Here is a 22,394-nt window from a genome sequence, read left to right as displayed (position 1 = left end):
AAGCTCCCTGCTCAGCATAGCAGGTGCGGCCACCTGGGTGAGTTACTGGTCATCCTCCCCAGTTGTATCCCCTGACCTAGAGTCTGAAGCTCCAGGACACTGCCTTTGAGGCGGTAAAGGTGGGATCCCTCGCCGGTTCCGAGGGAAAAGCCAACCCTGGACGGTAAACAGATTAAGAAGAAGTCGAAAAGACTTTGTACATGAAAATTCAAAACTTTATTCATTGACATTCAATGATTTACATGTGTTGGGATGATATTTACCGTAGAAACAGGGGAAAAAATAATTATTTTTGCATCTAGCACGAGTTATAAATGCCGCATTTTTACAACCACATCGTTGTTTCAACGTCTTCATAGAAAAACATACTTGATTGATATTCATAAAGCATTCTCTCTCATCGCAAAGTTTAGAAGCGAACCACGCGTAATGTAACATGTTGCCGAATATTGGCATGGATAATTGATGATGAACAATCTAATGTATTTTTATACAGTCTTCTTGGGAAGTTATTTCTTTTTCTTGTATTTTGTATTTTTTTAAATCAAGTTTTTGACCTGACGATAAAAATATACATCACAGGGTTGCACCAGTGGAGTACATTTAGGGAGAATTACTTTGATACTACACGTTGGCAATCCTCCTTCATCTAGGAAGAGTTCATTGTATAATTGCGGATTTGTTTGTCCTCCCCACGAGTCAGTCAGCAGAAGGAATTTGTTCTCTTGTACGTATGGCTTCATGACATCCGTTAAAAATTTAGTATACAATGCTGTTGTAAGTTTTCCTGATTTTGAAGAAGTGATGATGACATTTTTGTATTTTGCTGCGTATTCATCCACCGTGTTTTGAATCCTCGGTCCAAAAGAGCCTGTATTCTCTTGTAAGCATACGTAAACTTTTGGCAATAGCTTTCCGGAAAGGGTCATAACATATTGTGCTGTATATGAGTGGGTTACTTTGTTCATATCCTTTCTTTTTACAAACACCGTTTTTACCCCCAAGTGTTCCAGGGTTCGGTTATACGTCGACTGGTACTGGCAACCTGGAAAGAGAATATACAAATGTAAATTTATTATATGCGCCGTTAAACAAAGTATTTCATTTGTGGTAGAGAAATAAGAATTCTTGACTTACCCATTTGATCAGTGTTGATAAAATCCTTGTCGTATTGAGGAACAAGAGCTTGAGTTTGGAGTTGGGACGTATCTGCTGCAGCAAGGATTTCCTGTTGTGTAGCCGTCTCTTTTTCCAACACAAATCTTGTAATTTTCCTCTGACAAATCTTATGCCTTTGTTTAAAGTCGATGACTCACGATTTGGATGCTTTGAATTTCAACTCTGGAAACTGACTGGCAGCAGCAAGTGCCCATTGTTGCAAGTTTCTTGTGGCGACTTGCTGGTTACAACATCATGCTTCTACGAAGCGATCATATGTCCCTGAGTCAATTGTATTGTATTTATCCTTTTGAGTTCCACCATTTTTAATGTGTTGCTCCCAAATTTTCAAATCTCGCATATGCTTCAAGCGAGATGCTCCTTTCGTCTGCAAACTTTTTAACCTCCACATTAAATGCGCTTTGGCTAGATTAACCACCATTATTTTGTAGTCGAGTGGAACGTAATTTGGATCCTCTTTCATTTTTTTCATCAGGTTCATACTCATCACTTGACGATCTGGCACCCTCCAACATTTGATATTCTTCTTCTTGGTCTATTTCTTCGCGCCAGATCAACTCTTCGTCGCATATAAACTGATACTCCGATAAAACTTCCACTACTTTCTCGTGTGTTTTATGTCCCATTTGAATGTGTTCTTCGGTTATTACTTCAGCACTTTCTGATGAGATCAGATTTTCTTCGGCTAAAAGATGTGAACAATACTCCATCGCCGTCTTCAATCGTTTCTTCGACGTTCGCTGTGGATGCTATCATATCTGGCTCCTGTTCATTTTCTGTCGACGTTTCAGGCATATTAAAAGTTTCACTTTTGTCCGACATTGTTGATTTTTCCACAATATTTTCCTCACAATTTCATTTCACAACAATTTTGATATCTTCCAGACTATTTTAACAGTATTCTCGCACAATTCAACTTACTTGGCCAAGAGCTAGCAAACAAATTAGCTCCCTAGCTAATACCTGCACAAAAATCTATTGTTCGTGTACAGCTGCCAGGAGCAACCTTCACTTGTCAGGTGAAAACGAATCTTATTGTAAAATGACTATTCACGTTTATGGCACATTCCCCAAGAAGGGGAGATAGCCAATAGAGGAGAAAAAAGAAGAATTCCTGTTTGAACACGTCGGGAAAGTTCGCAACTCCAAATTTTCTACAATTATTTGCTCATTAAAAAATGACGTCCTATATGCCTTTTGCATATAAATAAATAAAATAATATAAAAAAATATAATATATAATGTATATGTAATACAAGATATATAATACAATATAATTTATATAATATATAAAAACTGAGAACAAAAAAGGTCCCCACACAGGGAGTCAAACCCATGACCATCGAAGTACTAGTCGGAGCTCTTATTGCTACGCCAACCACTACTCGGCGTGCGCACTAACGTAAGTGGCTTATACGGTGTGAGAGCCGCGTCAATATTTATATTTTTATTTTTATTTTCTGTACGCTTGGCCATCTGGAGTTCCTACTTCAGGTACTTTCATTTCTAGCCAAGTCCTGCATGTTCTGTAAATCTGAGCGAAATCGGTGGTGACGAGTAGGGAATGCCCCCTTGTCAATATACTTTCAACTCCAAGAAGATGTAGAGCAAATATCACATTCCTAACTCCAGTAGTTCTAAAGAAAAAGGAAAAAAGTTTTAAAATATGTGTTGAGATAAATTGAAACGATGAAAGATATCTGAGTGCATTCCTGGCCCATAATTTGGATCATATGGGTCACATGATCTCTTCACCTTTCTCTGTTGCTTTGTGGTTACCACCTGGGCCTGTATGTCTGAATTTTTTATCCTTAAGATATCAAATTTCATTGCAAATCTTTAGCATGTTTTTACCTGCTTCAATGCCTAAAGCCCTCAGGACCCTCGATCAGCCTACACACCCCTTACTGTATCTCAAAACTGCATCATTTTCACTACCGGCCTCCTGATTACCAACTATTTCACATAATGGCCTGCGTCCTTTCCTTCCACCTATTCCAGCAAGTTTCGTAAAAATTCTATTAGAACGAGGCATTCTAAAAGAATGTTTGATTCACTACCAAAACAAACTAACATGCGGTTTCTGTAAACAACTCCAAACATTACCAGACAAACAACTGACTAGCGGAAACTGTTGCTATGCGATGTAGAAACAAAGATGTGCCACCAGATCGCACTGCTATACCGCTAAGTTTGAAATTACGGACTTTATTTAAAAAATATGCGTACCTTGTCGAATAGGTGGATGTAAACTCATGTGTCAACTTGACATTGAAGTGTGATACGAGTCGTCAGAAATGACTTTCATCGTTATAACTACTGAAATCTTATTTATCATACTTCAAATAACTAAAATCCATAAAAAAAACAAAAATTATATTTTTGTCCCTTATTGGTGTATTTATGAGTTCTCTGCACCATAACCAAAATAGAATACATGCTTCAGTTCATGAGCTCTGTTACCTGTGATGAACTATGTCCATACTGTTATAAATTATATAAAAGCAATAAAGACATACATCAGTAAAGCAAATTCTCAACAACACAGGACAATAACAACATCAAGACAACCAGAATGGCACACCAACAACTGCAGTTCATCATGATGACAGCACATCCCTAAGCATCTTTACTGAAAATGTGCAATGTTCTCAATATACCAACTGCAACTTCAATGGTTATAAGTCTGAGGTGAAGAAATGGCATTCTGAATTTCAAAACTTGTCTGAGGACAATTATCTTCTGTAGCGAGGTAAGAGATTTCTCCATCTTTTTATTGAAATATATACACTTACTACCTGCTGCCTGGCCCTAAACACCATGCTGTTCGCTATTTTTAAAGTGAGAAAATGGAGAAAAGCTTTGTGTAAACCAAACTAAGCTACAAACATTCAAGTAATCCTGAGAAGAAAACTAAATGAGACAGAAAAGTGTGGAGAAAAATATCTATCAAAAAACACAATTCCAATACTATATTCAATGCAGAAAAGCCATATGTTCAGTGCTACACGCTGTGTGTAAAACAAATATTAATGAGGTCCACAATAATTTCTCAAGCCAGTTGCCTGTACCTAATGGTTGTGTGAGGGATGATTACCCTTCAGATGTAACAGAGACAGAACGGTTTGCTTTGGTGGATACAGAGATTGTTTAATAGAATCCCTCACAAGTTTCTTGTAGATGTAGACAATGATCAGGAACACCTTGAAAGATGTGCTGCAGTTACCAGCAGATTTTCTGGATAGTATAATCTATTACAAATTAAAAGTTCATCCTCGTTCTGATTTGACTCCCAAATTTAAAATTATAACTGTTGGGGAGATCTACCAAATCAATACAGCCTTACAAGCACTCTTAGTGGTTTTCAAAAAATGCAGTACATGTTTCAGCTCCTAAGAGCTATCTTCAGTTGTAAGAAAGATATTGTCTACATGATGGTGTGCACAAACATAATAAACATTTAAAACAAGGTCTTACACATTAAAAACACTGTATACACCGTATGCATCACGTACATTCAATGTTAATCTTAAAATAAGTTCATAGTCCAAATTAAAATCTAAGATCGAAAGATTACAACTGTTACAACAGTCCAATTTTTTAAATTCTTCTTAAAGTTAAAACACGTGCCTCTCTTGCATCAATGTTCGCTAAAAAACCATCTGTTGTTGGCATGGTTACTATTCCGGACCAATTTTACAATAGTAACCGTAATTTAAATGGGATCCTCAAAAGTAAGAATCTTTTATTTGTCCAAATACCCTCTTTATTGGAAACACTAGGGATTATTAAAGCTCAATTGTATAAGAAGGCCACCCATGTAATTCCATTTATGAACACAGCTACCCCACCCCCTCCATCTTCCTTCTCTTCCCCCACTTACAGCTAGCCACACAGCTGCCCCTCCCCTTGCATCTTCCCCTTCTCTTCCCCACTTAACACATTCACGCTCGTATCCGAGTTATTGCCTATAGCGCGTGACCATGCTGTGGACCGTATCCGAGTTAGGCCGGATAAGCGCAAGCTTGAACTGGAGCTGTTTCTATGCAGGTGGGATCTATTTTGGTCAGAAATGTGTGTGAGAGAGATGAAGTTAATACCCTTATGAATGCTTCTACTAATCAGAAACCACATGGCTACGGCGATTTTCCCTCCCAATGTACTTTTTTTGTTTTATTTCTGAAGGTAGCCTAGCACTGGCCCAACTAGCTGCGTAGTTGGTTTGTGATTGCACAAGCGTGTGTATAATCGCATTCTGAAGTATAACCATGGCGTGTAGGGACAATAGAAATGATGTAAGTGGTGCGAATTTACAAAGCTCAGTTTTTTAGCTGCTTGAAAATTATCTTGGCCAGGGGTATACAGTCTATATGGACAATTATTACAATAGCGTTGGACTCGCAAAACAATTACGGGAACAGAACACTGCCGTATGTGGAACAATACAGTCAAATAGGCGTGTACCAAAAGATCTAAAGGAACACCAGGTGATTCTTAAACGGAGGGGAAAAAGTGAACCCGACACACAAGTACAGTAACCTCTCTCCAACATCTCAGCTCCATCTACTTCATCAGCTCCAAGTCAACATCTCGCGATTTTGCCGCCAAAAAGGCACCGGCCAAGGATCCACCATTTAGGTTAGATGGGACGAGAAAAGAGCATATTCTCTTGAAGTTTCCACCATCAAATAAAGTCAAGTTCCCCTCAAGAAGGTGCAAAATGTGCTTCAAAAATACAATTATTAGTGAAACACGCTATTTTTGTGGAAAGTGTGGTGTTCCCATTCACCCAGGAAAGTGTGACATTACCTACCACACCCTACAGAGATATTAGAGGACTTCATTAAGGTATGTGGAAAATTTTGTTTCCATAACCATAACCATCAATAGTTTAAAACTTATTGTGAAAAGCATTCGTTGTTGCTTGCTCTGCCACTAACGGCTGGAATAGCTGGGCCAGCCCTTTAAATAGCCAGCTCAGATGATGGGCGTGAATGTGTTAAAGCAAGCCAAGCTCTTGTACAGAATTTATGATGCAGGTACAATACTAGACACACAGCAGTGGCCGCCAAACTTGGCCACATTACTTAGAAAGGGAGTCAACTCTCAAGGAACAAAATATGAGTAAGCAGATTCCCTCTTTATTCTTTTTATTCACTAATTTACACTTCAAAATTTGGTTGTCACCCTATTAGTTAGATACTTTTCTTTTTCCAGACACAAGTGAAAAAGTTTTGTTCAATTCAATACAGCCATAGAATTCAACCTTGAGGTGTATTTCCCTCTTCCATTAATGTGTGCCGACAACAGAAGTTTTTAAATGAACATTGGAGGAGGAGCACATTTTAAGGTTAAGGATTTTTAAAATCAGACTGCTGTAATTTGAAGAAATGGCATCTTTCGATCTTAGATTTTAATTTGGACAATGAACTTATTTTAAGATTCAAGTTGAATGTATTTGATACATACTATGTACAGTGTTTTTAATGTCTTAGACCTTGAATCAAATGTTTATTATGTTTGTGCACACCATCATATAGACAATGTCTTACGTATGGCTTAATTTAGACTATTTAACCGCTAAAAATGGATCTTGGGAGCCAAAACATGTACTGTGTTTTTTTGTGAATATAATTGATCACTAAGAGTGATTGTAAGGCTGTATTGATTTGGTGGATCTCCCCAACTGTTATCATTTAAAATTAGTATGATCTACTCCAAAAAGAAGTACAAGGGCCTCAGGCTTTTTCAGACTCACCAGGAAGCTTACTTGCAGCACGGAAGTGCCTGCCAGAAAATATTGACTACTGGAAGCATCCATGTAATCACTCATCTTTCTAGTGAGATGGACAAGTGTTAAGCTAAACTCAGCCTTGCCCTTGATATATCTACTCCACACAGCATTAATGAGCAAATTTTGAGAATACATCAGAGAGACAATTTCAGTCATGGTGTACACATCCTCAGAACGGAAAAGGTGCAATTGCTCATGCCTGATAACAGCTGGGTTCATTGAACAGCAGGGCTTAGTAACAGAGAATGGATAGAAGCAATGAAAATGACAGCAAATTTATGCTCAGACAGATCTTAGGATGGTCAGCACTGCTACAACAGTGACAGTAAGAATGAAACACATGCTCATGTCCTTAGGGCCGATCTGTTTAGCAATACCCTGAAGAACAGCATGCATCATATAGTGTGTCTGATGATAAATAAAGATCTTAAGGAAAAACTGTCTCAGGTTAATGAGGAGGTACACAGTTTCTGATAAATGCATCACACTGAAGAATCTACGAAGCATGTTTTTTAATTAAGTACCATTTTTAAATATGGCTGCTGCAGAACTTCGGTCATCGTTCAGAGCATGCACGCTCAATACGTACATCTGTAGACTAGCCACAAACACCATTACGGAAGCATTCACCTGTATTTAAGTCTGTTTGTGCGTATTGTACATGCCTCTGCCAATAACAGTCCTGCTGAGTGTGAAGTATGCGCTGCGATTGGTTTTCTAGATGCAAAAAATGTGAAAGCTGTTGAAATTCATCGTCAGATCAGCAAAGTGTATGGAGAATACACTATGAGCAAAGGAATGGTAAAAAGATGGGTTAGACCATTTAAAGAAGACCGTACTAATGTCCATGATGAGAAGTGTAGTGGGCGACCGTCTGTCATTACTGAAGACTTGGCGACTATCATTTGTTCCTGCACTTGGAAAAGCATTTAGGAGCTCAGTGCCACAGCGATGATGACCTAAAAACGACTGTGTTGCAGCAGCTGGCACATCAGGCGGGAGATTTCTATGAAGATGGAATTCAGAAGCTGGTTTAGTAATATGATAAGTGCCTTAAAATGCTCGGAACTTGTGCTTAGTAGTAGTTTAAGGTACAGGCTTACATGCAAAAAAAGAAAGGAATTGTTTAAAAGTTACATTACCTCTTCTCTATATCAAAATGGTACTTAAAAAACATGCCTTGTATATCATAGCAATACAACCTGGCTCAGTGTCTGCTACCTTTATATTTAGGTCGAGTCTTAAGTCAGGACAACTATTTTTTTTCTCGCGAACAGGAGACAACACGGAAAATCTAAGATATGCATTTGGAAATGTACGGTATGTACTTGTGTATGATGCCACTAGATGGTGTATGTAAACAACCGTGTGGGTCTAAGCATGCACCCAAGTTCAGTGTGTGAGTGAGAGCATCACAAAATGGAAGTCAACAAGCAGGAGCAATGATCGTATATTAAAATAGCAGTTCTCCACGGCAGAAATGCACGCCAATGTCATGTAGAGCTGCGGGAAGCATTAGGTGTGCATACCATGTCCTATAGGATAGTGGCGAGGTGGGTGGAGACGTTCAAACGGGGTAGAGTATCAACTGCCGATTTTCCTCGCCCAGGCCGTCCAGTGTCCATGGACAAAGATGTATGGATAATGGGGATTGATCAGTGTTTACATCAGAACAGGCACTGGACTCTAGCGGATATGCAAGAACATACAGCAATACCAGTGACAACGCCATAATCCTATGCGATAACGCGACAGCTCACACAGCGGGCATAGTTCAGCGTCGCTTACAACGGTGGGGATGGGACGTTCTTCCACACCCGACTCATTCGCCTGATCTGAGCCCATGTGACTATCATCTAATCCCCAACGTCAAGAAGCCATTACGTGGACAACGGTTTGCTAACAAAGAGGACATCATAACAGCATTTCTGAGAGAGGTGTCACACGTTAGCGATACACATGCAGCGAATGGCATTCAGCACCTGCCCCACCGCTGGCAACGCACAGTGGAAACCTTGGGTGATTATTTCGAAAGTCTGCAACTAGTGGAGACTTGTCCTTTGTGCGTAGTCTTGTGTATTTACTATCTATACCATAATAAAACAATGTTTACCAATGGCCTGTGTTCTGTCACTTTCCTACGAGAATCTCCTGAAGTCAGAATTTGTTTTCAGGCACTATGCATAAGTACATGCCGTATATTTCCAAATGCATATCTTAGATTTTCTGTGTTGACTCCTGTTTGCAAGGGAAAAAAAAATAGACCCTCATAGAATGAACCATCTGATGAGAAAGTAGTGAGAAAGAGCCCATAGTAATCTACAAGAAATTCAAAGTGATCCTCTGAGTACACAGGACCACTCACTTGATGAACAGTCTATTGTGTACTTCCTACAGAATTTTACGGACAAACTAGGAATTGTTCCTCGGGCTCCGGCCAAAAGTCCAATTACATTGATGTCTGATAAATTATATTTCTCTCAGTAATAGGAAACAGTCTGTTCTTAAAAGCTGTGCTTTTCATTGTGGAGAGATTCCCAGTGAAAGTCTGTGTCCCCATAGCTCTTTGTTCTTACCATGGAAACAAATCACAGGGACCTGCAAAGGAGAGACCCTTAGACACTTACATGCACATGATGTAGCCCTTACTAATACCACCAGAAGAGGTTTGCAGCATCGAGTTGAATATTGGAACAGCCGTCTCTCTCAATGCAGTCTTAAGAGGAAACACCGGCAATGGTTAAGTCTCCGACTGTGATGAAACTTGGAAAAATTGAGGTACACGTGAAAAAGATGTCAACATCACGTCTGGGTGCCGACATGCATTAGGGCGTTAACTAATGGACCTAAAAGTTGCTACATTTCAAGTTCCGCACAAACAGAGATGAATACATGCTGACCAATGCTAAGCCTGCCTTATGCCACACCTCTGCACCTCCTCCCTTCCCCCATTCTTCTGGTTTCCCGCCGCACGTTTCCCTCCACCCCGTGCCAGCCCGTCTGCTGAGCTGCTCAACGGGACCGGTGCTATACTTTGCATACTCTATCAGCCTTCTTCACAGCTCTCCTTTGTAATTCCCACATTGTAATGTCAGTTTACTTTTTCTGAAATGTTTATGAAAACATTTGCAACCATTCCTTAAGTGTAATGTCGTTGAGCGTGTGAAAAATTATCCAGTGCTGAAAAACAAAACCAAAAATTCCACATGCAGCACAAAAGACCACGCTTCAATCTACATTATTACGGCCTATGTCACGCAGTGTGACATCACCTCGTGAGCGTCAAAACCTATCTGTAAACAGCTGACTGCTTAACACTCAACCTCAATTGCGTCATAAAGCTGCAGCTCCCGAAAGTTCAGAGGACCTTCTTCATCGTGACTTCTGTGATTTGTTTGAAGATGAAACAATTTTTGACACACTCAACGATATTACGCTTAAGGAATCGTCTCAAATGTTTTCTTAAACATTTCAGAAAAAGTGAACTGACAAATACAATGTGGGAATTACAAAGGAGAGCTATGAGGAAGGCTGATAGAATACGCAAAGTGTAGCACCGGTCCCCTTCAACAGCTAAGCAAATGGTCAAGCGCGGGGAGAAGGGAAATGTACGGCAGAACCAGAAGGGGGGGAGGGGGGAGAGGGGAGGAGGTGCAGAGGTGTAGTATGAGGCAGGCTTAGCATTGGCCAGCAGGTATTCATCTCTGTTCATGTGGAACTTGAAATATCGCAACTTTTAGGACCCTTAGTTAACGCCCTAATGAATGTCGGCATCCAAAATTGATGCAGATACCTTTTTTATGTGTACCTCGACGTGTTTTCCAAGTTTCATCATCATGATCGGATACTTAACCATTAAAATTATAAAATCCTTTTATTAACAACCACCTACTCAATACAATACAATACACTCATTGAATTATAAAATAATCATGAGGTGTCTTAAATAATGGAAAATGTTTCGTTCGGCATAGCGAACATCATCAGCCGTTAATGTACAAAGACTAGGTCAGGGCCCTGAGCTTAAATGATCAAAATTGTTAAAAGAATAACAATGTCATAATAAAAAGTAATATGATAACATTAGACTTAAATTATAACAATATGTACAGATCAACAGCGAGAATTTGTGGTGAAATACATTGAACAATGGCAGTCTGTGAAGTTAAAAACAATCATGGGGTTGTTAAAGTAAAAAATAGATATTGTGGACATTAAAATATACGTCAATGCGTGAAGCATGGATTAATTATTGACGATGGAGTTATTTCAATTGTGCAAAACCAAAAGTTCAAATAGAGTTCATTGAATAGCATGACTCAAATTGAACCAGTCAAAAGGCACATGACGACATAACTAAGGTTAATATGAGGTGATCTCCAGTAGTTGCGGATTCTGTAGGAGAGACAATCACAATGCCAGAAGGAAATACAAGTTGAACTAGTCCACATTCACGCGCTAGCAGTAAAATTAAAATCGTATGCAACGTAGAACACCAATGATGGACTCGTTAAAGAATGACTACGATCTTGAATATAGGGAGAGTTCTAGCAATCCGTAGATGAATGGAGCAGATTATGGCACAATTGGAGTTTGAAATCTGGAATGAAAGAAAAGGGAGAAAAATGAAGTTATGTTATAATGGAAAATGAAGGAGAAAAGAAAAAACTGAGGCTTACCCTTCTGGCATTGCGATTGTCTCTCCTACAGAATCCGCAACTACCGGAGATCACATCATATCAACCTTAGTTACGTCATCATGCACCTTTCGACTGGTTCAATTTGACTCATACTATTCAATGAACTCTAACTTTTGTTTTTGCACAATTGAAAGAACTCCATTGTCAATAATTAATCCATGCTTCACACATTGACGTATATTTTAACGTCCACAATATCTATTTTTTACTTTAACAACCCCATGATTGCTTTTAACTTCACAGACTGCCATCGTTCAATGTATTTCACCACAAATTCTCGCTGTTGATCTGTACATATTGTCACAATTTAAGTATATTGTTATCATATTACTTTTTATTATGACATTGTTATTCTTTTAACAATTTTGATCATTTAAGCTCAGGGCCCTGACCTAGTCTTTGTACATTAACGGTTGGTGATGTTTGCTATGCCGAACGAAATATGTTCCATTATTTAAGACACCTCATGATTATTTTATAATTCAATGAGTGTATTGTATTGTATTGAGTAGGTGGTTGTTAATAAAAGGATTTTATAATTTTAATATATTATCCTCAATACGGTTCTATTATGAGATTAATTACATGTGACTTAACGATTTCTGATGTTCCCTTGTTATTTAAACCTAGGAATTTCATTTTTGTCCGTATTGAACTGAGAAAGGATGATAGGAAAACTTAAAACGGTCCACCTTTTCAATACAAAAATGTTATAGATTATTTATAACATGTATTTGTACTTGGAACTAGTTTCAACGCTGGTTTGCGTCGTCATCAGCCAAAATGTGGGAATAGGCAAACATGTAGGCATTTATATTACACAAGGCATTACATTAAACAATACACATCTTACAAGGAGATAAAAACAGGGACGAGTATAGAAACAAATGAATCGTTGAGAAAACAAAAGTTATACATATTAAAAATAACCTTAACCACACATCTTGCAGTGCGAAAGTGTTCTTCTTGAATGATTCCTGAATATAAAACACACGTGCACACATTTCTGAAGAGCCAGCAGGCAGGACAAAGTAAAGTGAAACCTTAAGAGTTCTCATTTTCTATGTTCTGACTAACTAAAGAAGCCTCCCTTGAGTTCCTGATAAACATACAAAACAGGAAATTCTCCTTCACTCTCAACAATAGCTATAAAGACCAACTGTAAAATTTCATTTTAAATATTGTGCAGAGACGTGAAAGCATGATTTTGAACATGATATAACTCCTTCATATAACCCAGTTTTTTACAAGGTGTTACATTAAATAATACACATCTTATGAGGAGATAAAAACAGGGACGAATGTAGGAACACATGCATCGTTGAGAAAGCAAAGTTATGTATATTAAAAATAAGCTTAACCACACAACTTGCAGTGCAAAAATATTTGCCTTGAATGATTCCTGAATACAAAACGCACGCGCACACACTTCTAAAGAGCCAGCAGGCGGGGAAAAAGTAAGGTGAAACCTTAAGAGTTCTTCTGAGAAGAGTTCATCATTCTTTCTATGATCTGACTAACTAATGAAGTCTCCCTTGAGTTCCTGATAAACGTACACAACAGGAAATTAAACAATACACATCTTACAAGGAGATGAAAACAGGGAAAGTTATACATATTAAAAATAACCTTAACCACACATCTTGTAGTGCGAAAATATTCGTCTTGAATGATTCCTGAATACAAAACACACGAGCACACATTTCTGAAGAGCCAGCAGGCAGGAAAAAGTAAAGTGAAACCTTAAGAGTTCTTCTGAGAAGAGTTCATCACTTTTTCTATGTTCCGACTAACTAATGAAGTCTCCCTTGAGTTCCTGATAAACATACGCAACAGGAAATTCTCCTTCACTCTCAACAATAGCTATAAAGACCAACGGTAAATTTCATTTTAAATATTGTGCAGGGACGTGAAAGCATGATCTTGAATATAATGTAACTCCTTCATTTAACCCAATTTTTTACACAAGGTGTTACATTAAACAATACACATCTTATGAGGAGATAAAAACAGGGACGAATGTAGGAACACATGCATCGTTGAGAAAGCAAAGTTATGTATATTAAAAATAAGCTTAACCACACAACTTGCAGTGCAAAAATATTTGCCTTGAATGATTCCTGAATACAAAACGCACGCGCACACACTTCTAAAGAGCCAGCAGGCGGGGAAAAAGTAAGGTGAAACCTTAAGAGTTCTTCTGAGAAGAGTTCATCATTCTTTCTATGATCTGACTAACTAATGAAGTCTCCCTTGAGTTCCTGATAAACGTACACAACAGGAAATTAAACAATACACATCTTACAAGGAGATGAAAACAGGGAAAGTTATACATATTAAAAATAACCTTAACCACACATCTTGTAGTGCGAAAATATTCGTCTTGAATGATTCCTGAATACAAAACACACGCGCACACATTTCTGAAGAGCCAGCAGGCAGGAAAAAGTAAAGTGAAACCTTAAGAGTTCTTCTGAGAAGAGAGACTTCATTAGTTAGTCGGAACATAGAAAAAGTGATGAACTCTTCTCAGAAGAACTCTTAAGGTTTCACTTTACTTTTTCCTGCCTGCTGGCTCTTCAGAAATGTGTGCTCATGTGTTTTGTATTCAGGAATCATTCAAGACGAATATTTTCGCACTACAAGATGTGTGGTTAAGGTTATTTTTAATATGTATAACTTTCCCTGTTTTCATCTCCTTGTAAGATGTGTATTGTTTAATATCCTGTTGTGTACGTTTATCAGGAACTCAAGGGAGACTTCATTAGTTAGTCAGATCATAGAAAGAATGATGAACTCTTCTCAGAAGAACTCTTAAGGTTTCACCTTACTTTTTCCCCGCCTGCTGGCTCTTTAGAAGTGTGTGCGCGTGCGTTTTGTATTCAGGAATCATTCAAGGCAAATATTTTTGCACTGCAAGTTGTGTGGTTAAGCTTATTTTTAATATGCATAACTTTGCTTACTCAACGATGCATGTGTTCCTACATTCGTCCCTGTTTTTATCTCCTCGTAAGATGTGTATTATTTAATGTAACACCTTGTAAAGAACTGGGTTATATGAAGGAGTTATATCATGTTCAAAATCATGCTTTCACGTCTCTGCACAATATTTAAAATGAAATTTTACAGTTGGTCTTTATAGCTATTGTTGAGAGTGAAGGAGAATTTCCTGTTTTGTATGTTTATCAGGAACTCAAGGGAGGCTTCTTTAGTTAGTCAGAACATAGAAAATGAGAACTCTTAAGGTTTCACTTTACTTTGTCCTGCCTGCTGGCTCTTCAGAAATGTGTGCACGTGTGTTTTATATTCAGGAATCATTCAAGAAGAACACTTTCGCACTGCAAGATGTGTGGTTAAGGTTATTTTTAATATGTATAACTTTTGTTTTCTCAACGATTCATTTGTTTCTATACTCGTCCCTGTTTTTATCTCCTTGTAAGATGTGTATTGTTTAATGTAACGCCTTGTGTAATATAAATGCCTACATGTTTGCCTATTCCCACATTTTGGCTGATGAGGACGCAAACCAGCGTTGAAACTAGTTCCAAGTACAAATATATGTTATAAATAATCTATAACATTTTTGTATTGAAAAGGTGGACCGTTTTAAGTTTTCCTATCATCCGTTCCCTTGTTAGACTGAACAAAAAGTGAGAAACCTGGGTGGTGCTAAGTAAGTAACAACATCGGCTGCTGACCAAAATAAATTTTCTTGCGGATATCCCAGTAAATAGAGGATACATCACAACCGTGATCATGAGTACAAACAGTTCTTCTCAGAACCAAACAACAACAAAGGACCTAAGACATTCACCGATATCGGTGATGAGGTGAGTCCACTACACACTACATCTGAAGTCCAAAATATACTGCATGATAGTATGTCCTGTTACTTTATACAGTGTTGGATGATGACCAGCTGACAAAGCTACGGAGCACCAATTACACCCCATGGAAATGTGTATGCTCTGTTGGTCGACAAGCATCCCACTCCTACATCATGTCAAAAATGACACTGTTCGCTAGCAAACTGGCATTGCACCCACCACTGAGACGGCACAGGAAAAACGTCTCCAATGGTATGGTCATGTCCTGTGAGCTGCAACTGGAACAGTTACCAATTTCACTCAGTTCTTTGAAATTAATGGGCAACATCTACATGGATGTCCAAAGCAGAGCTGGCATGACACAAATGCTGATATGAAACTGAACACAAGACCAGATGATGCCCAAGATCATGCAAAGTGGTGAGGCACGATTATTAGAGTAGGTGAAGCATTATCTGATCCTGTAATGATTAAGAGGGGGTCTTGCAGGGCAGTATTACTGGACCTTTATGTTTTGTTACCTGTATAAATAATACAAGGCGGTGCATGACTATTTGACACATTTAATTTTAGAATAACATTATTTTTCACAGAACACAAATGAAATTTTAGACACAGGTAGCTTGGATGCTGGAAATACATTTAATTATATCACATGTTCAATGTGGCCTCCACTACGGCGGACAACCCCTTCGAGACCGAGTACGCATGTTTCCGACGACTTTGCGGCACAGGTCTTCATGAATTTCATTGCATGGCTGCACAATTCGAGCACGCATTTCCACGCGGCTTTGAGGTCTCGAAGCAAAGAGTTTTTCTTTTCAAATAGCCCCATTAAAAGAAATCACAAGTATTTAAATCTGGGCTTAAAGAAGGCCAGAAGAATCTACCATTATTGTTGTACTGTGGCTAACGATAAGACATTACATGATCACCAAACACTCCCCTCAAAAACTTAAGAATTCCGTTAGCTGTGTGAGGTGTTGCACGATCTTGCATAAACCACTGCGAATGGATAGGGAGTTCTGTGGTGAGAAGTTTGGGCATGAATTCATTCTCCAGCATGTCCTTGTATCGCTGTGCATTAACTGTCTGACTGAAGAAATATGGTCCAATTAACCCATGACTTGACAGAGCTACCCACACACTCACTATTTCCCCATACGTGTTTTTTTCATTAACAATGTCTGGTTTTCCTGTAACCCAAAACCGCACATTTTGTGTAACTGCCCCGTTGAGTTGAAAATAGGCTTCATCAGAGAACCAAGTGTTAAAACAGTATGTTCATCTTTATCTTGAGTCTATAAGGCATACTGAAATCATTTCTGCCTGTGAAGATCTATTAGCTTGGGTAGTAGTCATTTTGTGCAGGTACAAATGAAGGTCACCATGTAACATTCTTTGAACTGACCAGCGCAATATTCCACATTTTCTTGAAGCTCGCCGTGTTGACTTGTGTGGGCTGCGCTGTATGGCGACCCTCAGCGCAGCGATGTTTTCAGAAGACCAAATTGCTGGTGCACGTGGTCGCTTTTCTTCCTTCACACTGCATTGTTCTTCAAAGATTCTGTCTAAGCGAAGGATTGTGTTCCATGCTGGTGCCTACCTAGTCTGAAATACAGCTTGAATTTCCTTTGTGTTGCCGTAACACTTTTTGATTCGCAATAAAAGATAACTGTTTTGGTGCGCTGCTGAACAGAGAGTCGGTCGTGGTCAGCCATGATAAAAAGCTCACTGGAATGCAGGCATTCAGAGACAAAGCAGCAGTGTGCAGTGTCACCTCTACAGTTACTTCCATGAAACAGGGGAGGTGTGTGTGAAATATGAACAACATAGCACATAAGTTTCATTTTATATTTGCTTTTCAAATGTGTCAACTATTTGTGCGCCACCCTGTATGAGTACAGATCTGGAATCATAGACGAGGATATTTGCAGATGATGTTATACTGTACAGAGCAGTAAACTAGTTGCAGGATTGTGAGCGACTGCAGGGTGACATAAACAATGTAGCAGACAATGGTATGAATGTAAATGGGATGAAAAGTGAAGCTGTAAGTTCAAGAGGAAAAGTCCTCTCACAGTGTTGATGGGGTGATAGCACCTCATGGAGAACAATGTAAATACAGTACCTAGGTGTTAATATAAAGAATGATCTTCATTGGGGTAATCATATTATAATAATAAATTTTAATGCGCACAATGTGCAGAATTTGCATATTACATCAAGTAAATTACAATTCACTCAAGAAGAACTTTGTTCAGAGCAAAATTAATTCAGAGAGACTGTTCTCTTCTTGCACTTCATTACGTACTATGTATCACACTGTTCATAGCACAATACACATACACACTCCTGGCTAGCCCGGCGGTAGGATTTCTTGGCACAGATATGGTGATGAAAGCCGTGTATTGCAAAGTGTGTCACCAAATGTCTCAACTCATATTCCTCTTTCATCCGATCCTTATTTGTCAGTGCGTCTGTACTGTAAAAGTTTTCCTCGATCGAGTGCCTTTTCTCTCGTAGTTCTTGTAACAGCTCTTCGTATGCTGGAGTTTGCTGTAGAGGCATTTGTAGTCTTAAATCCTCTATCAAGAAGGTTTCCCGTGCTAAAACATATACGTACCGGGATTGGGTGAATTTAGATACCCCTAGGACCCTCTTAAGGTATCGCGTTTTCATGCTTTCCAGTCCTCGTAGCTGTTTACATAATAGGTACTCCCATATTACTTCTAATCCGTACGTAAGCGTTGGTAGCACTTTGACTTTGAAAAGTTTCATGGCCATCTCCAGTGACATTCTTTGCAGATGTTTGATTTCACTTATGCTTCTAAGTGCAGCAGCTAATCTCTTCTTTATGTGTACTGAGAAGGTCGTCCCGGAGACTTGTAGTGAAATCCCTAGATATGTGAACTGGTTTTTTTGGTGTTAATGTATGTGCCCCACATACCATGTAGTCCCCTTTCAATAAGCGCCCTCCTCTCCTGAATACCATTAATTCTGTCTTCTTTAGATTCATCCTTCGCTCGTCATCCGTCCATTGTGTGACAAGCTCCATTCCGTTTTGCAAATCTTTTATGTTATCAGCGGCTAGTGCCATATCATCCGCATATATGTATATGCTTACATTTTGTGCTCCCTCTTTGATTTTTGTAGGGAGATCCTGGGTCAGCACATTGAACAATAAAGGGCTCAAGGGGTCCCCTTGCAGCACTCCGATGGTCTGATCTATCCAGTCTGATTGGGATACCTCGTCACCGATTTGCATTTGGTTTGTCGCTAGTATGTTAGCTATTAAATTCATCATGTCTGATCGTCCGACAAGGCTTTCCAGTTTCGTAATCTATAATCTTCATTTCTGCATTGACGAATTGCACAATTAAAAATAGGAGAGGATTTCCACCAATCAATACTTATTTATTGCATATATTTAGCTACAGGACCGGTTTCGACCTCATATACAAGGTCATCTTCAGCTGAACCATACATACATATTTATATAATGAAGCTTTGATTAAGATTGTGTTGTTAAAGGAATGCTATATGATGATGATGTACATTTAGTCACATACAAATGGGGCAAGTCTTAGCGTGAACTGGCGTATATGTCATTCTGTACAATATTGCAACTGTATGTCTAAAATATTATGTTGAAGGTCTTAAAATTAGTGTATAAAATATATATATAAGTTAGTTTAAGTAAAGACATATATGTAAAAGATAAATACAATATATAAAAACACTTCAGGCATATGAACATTCGTTCTTGCTTGTTGGTCAATACATCGACTAACTTCCGTATTTAAGTCTTATTTACAGTTGTACACTTCAGCTGCTATTCTTGGAGTTTGTAAAATTGCATGGGTAAAAAATTTTGTCTTACTGTGTATATGTGGGATAAAACACTTTCAATTTTAAAAAAAGGTGCCAAATGTATGGATGAAATTCAACTAAAATATGTTCAGCTCTGCTGTGTGTGTTGCCCTTTTTATTGGAACCAATTCATGTTGTCCTGTGGCGTCCGTAAATTTGGATGATATTGGGTTCAAAGTAGTGGCTCCTTTCCCATTTGTAGCTGTGCAATGATGTTATGTTTATTGTTGTTGGTGTAGCTGAGTTGTGTTTGACGTGCGAGCCTCTACATTACAGGCATTTTAGACATACAGTTGCAATATTGTACAGAATGACATATACGCCAGTTCACGCTAAGACGTGCCCCATTTGTATGTGACTAAATGTACATCATCATCATATAGCATTCCTTTAACAACACAATCTTAATCAACGCTTCATTATATAAATATGTATGTATGGTTCAGCTGAAGATGACTTTGTATACGAGGTCGAAACCGGTCCTGTAGCTTAATATATGCAATAAATAAGTATTGATTGGTGGAAATCCTCTCCTATTTTTAATTGTGCTTTCCAGTTTCTCGATTAATTTTCTTCTATTGACAGTGTCAAAGACTTTGGTGCAATCAATGAAGATTACATACTTCTTCCCGTGGGCTTGTGTCCTTTCTTGTATGTCCTTTAGCAGACACCTCGCCGCTATCAGGGTGGATCTCGCTTTCTGGAATCCAAATTGTTCATCAGGTAACAGTGGTTCCATCAGGTTACTCATTTTCTGTGCTAATAGTTTGGTGAGTATTTTAAATGCCACCGACTCCAGGGCTATCCCTCTGTAAGATTCTGGTTTGCTCGTGTCCCCTTGTCCTTTATATAGCATCTTTATGACTGCCTTCCGCCATACATTAGGTGTGTTACCGGATTCCACACACCTGTTCATTAGCATTGTCCACACTAGTTTTAGGTAGGGTAATGTATCTTTTAGATGTTCTGCGCAAAGTCCGTCTATTCCCGGTGCCTTGTTTACCTTGAGATGGCCTTTCTCACTTCCTCACTTGTGAAGATTGTAGTTCTTTCTATCACTTTCCTCTCCTCTAACTTCGGTCTGGTTTCCTTAAGGGCTAACACACCTCTCATATGATTCTCCCAGGTCTCCATGGGTATGTCTGCTGGAAATAGCAGCTGCCGTGGTCTGAGTGCCTTATAAGGGTTCTTCTCAGCATCCTTTACAAGCTTTTCATCTTCCTTTCTCCTAAATTCCAGCTTTTTCAGCTTTAGTAGCGCCTTGAATTTCTTCCTCGCTGTCTGGTAGCATTCCAGGTTTCTTTTGTCTTTCGTTCTCCTAGCTATGTGCAATTTTTCTAGTGTAATTTGCCTTTCAATGTAACACTCCTTGTCGAACAATTTTTGCGCTTTCCTGGTGTCCTCCCTTGCTGCATTTCCTTCTTCGATGAATTCCGTTATTCCTGCTATGGCCTCATCCATATTTCCCTCGCTGATATCTTGTAGTATGCGTGGTATCTTACCATTGTTCTCCTGGAGCATATCCTTTGTGTTTTTATTTATTTATTCATGTGTGTGTTTGTCTTGAGTGTCGTTCTTACTGGTATACGTTTCCTGATTAATGCTGCCTCATTTCTTATTAGGACATTATGTTCCAATGCACTGAAACCTCTAATGAGTGTGAAGTCTATGGCATTTCCTCCATTGTGGCATATGTGTGCGAGTGCCTTTTTGTCGTTCACTAATGTGAGTCCTTCCCCTAGCAGATAGTCCAGTACTATTTCCACTTTGTTATTTGCTTTATTTATTGGGCAGTTCAGGTCACCTGCAATAATCACCCTTTCATTCGCCTGTATAGTGTCTAATGCTCTCTGTATACTGTCTACTATGTCTACTGCACTGTACTCTGGTCTGTAGTATACACCTACTAATGTTCCTAGTTTTGTTTTAATTACCAATTGATTCTCCTCCTTGAGAATTGTTTCAAAGGGGGTAAATTTCAAGTTGATTAGGCATGTTATTCCACCCGATGGCCTTCCTCTATTGCCTTTCCTCACAAATGCGTGAATGTTGTAGAATCCTTTCACTTCACACTTTGATTCCGCGGTAATGAATGTCTCTGTCAGTATACAGATGTCGAACTCACTGAAAATGTCTCTTGACATCTAAAGCTGCAATTCCAGAGAACAGATTGGGGCATTCATTCAGTTATAGGATGAGGAGTAAGGGGTGGAATAAATTATCAAGGGAAATATTCAATAAATTTCCAAGTTTGTTGCAAATATTTAAGAAAAAGCTAGGTAAACAATTACCATATAAATAAATTGCACAAACTGCAGTAGAGACAGCCATGGTGCTCTTTCAAGTAAAAGTGCTACCAATGTTAACCTATGGGCTTGAGATCATTGGGGAATTTCTGAGTGTGTAGCAATTAGAAGATCTGGAAAAGATAAAATCCAGGTACCTGAAGTGAGTCCTGAGTGTATCAATGACTACAAGATCTTGACTTGTATATGAGCTCGCAAGAGATACCTTCCTGATTGAGGACCTGAGATACAATCTTATTTTCCCAGGAGGCTCAGCATATGATAAACTGATGTATAAACTAAGAGAAAAAAAGAGGGACATTTGAGAAGACTTCTACTCAACAGAGGCCATGACAGATTGGAAATGGATGGAAACGGGCTACCGACTGCGACATAGTTACGAGATTGGCTGTTCACGGATTCCACTTCAAGATGAGCAAAAACAAAGTACTTCATGAACCAAACATAAACTGTGTGTGTAAGCTATGTGACCAAGTATGTAAAATATATCCAGAAGTGTTCCTCGAGGTCCTGTTCGATTAGAGAGTTGTTTAACGATTAACATTAACGTAGAGTGCATTAGTTGTCACAACATTATATCTAATTGTGATCCTCTATGCACACTGTGCACAGTAAAATTATTATTAAATAAATGTAAATATGAGGTAAACACTTTATAGGGAATATGCCTCCTGGGCAACCGCCCTAAATGCAGATCATTGATGACTTACTGAAG

General features: G+C 38.8%; 1 protein-coding gene and 1 pseudogene across 3 annotated transcripts in view; both read right to left on the bottom strand.

The window, feature by feature from the left end:
- LOC136872278 (uncharacterized) overlaps window positions 1-22,394 on the bottom strand; it is a 287,188-nt gene that overhangs the window by 107,988 nt on the left and 156,806 nt on the right. The window lies entirely within an intron of this gene.
- Window positions 217-20,894, bottom strand: LOC137500446 (uncharacterized; annotated as a pseudogene).

Source organism: Anabrus simplex, chromosome 4 (genome assembly GCF_040414725.1).
Source record: "Anabrus simplex isolate iqAnaSimp1 chromosome 4, ASM4041472v1, whole genome shotgun sequence".
In the NCBI taxonomy this organism is placed as follows: domain Eukaryota; kingdom Metazoa; phylum Arthropoda; class Insecta; order Orthoptera; family Tettigoniidae; genus Anabrus; species Anabrus simplex.
This window is presented reverse-complemented; position numbering and strand designations above follow the sequence as displayed.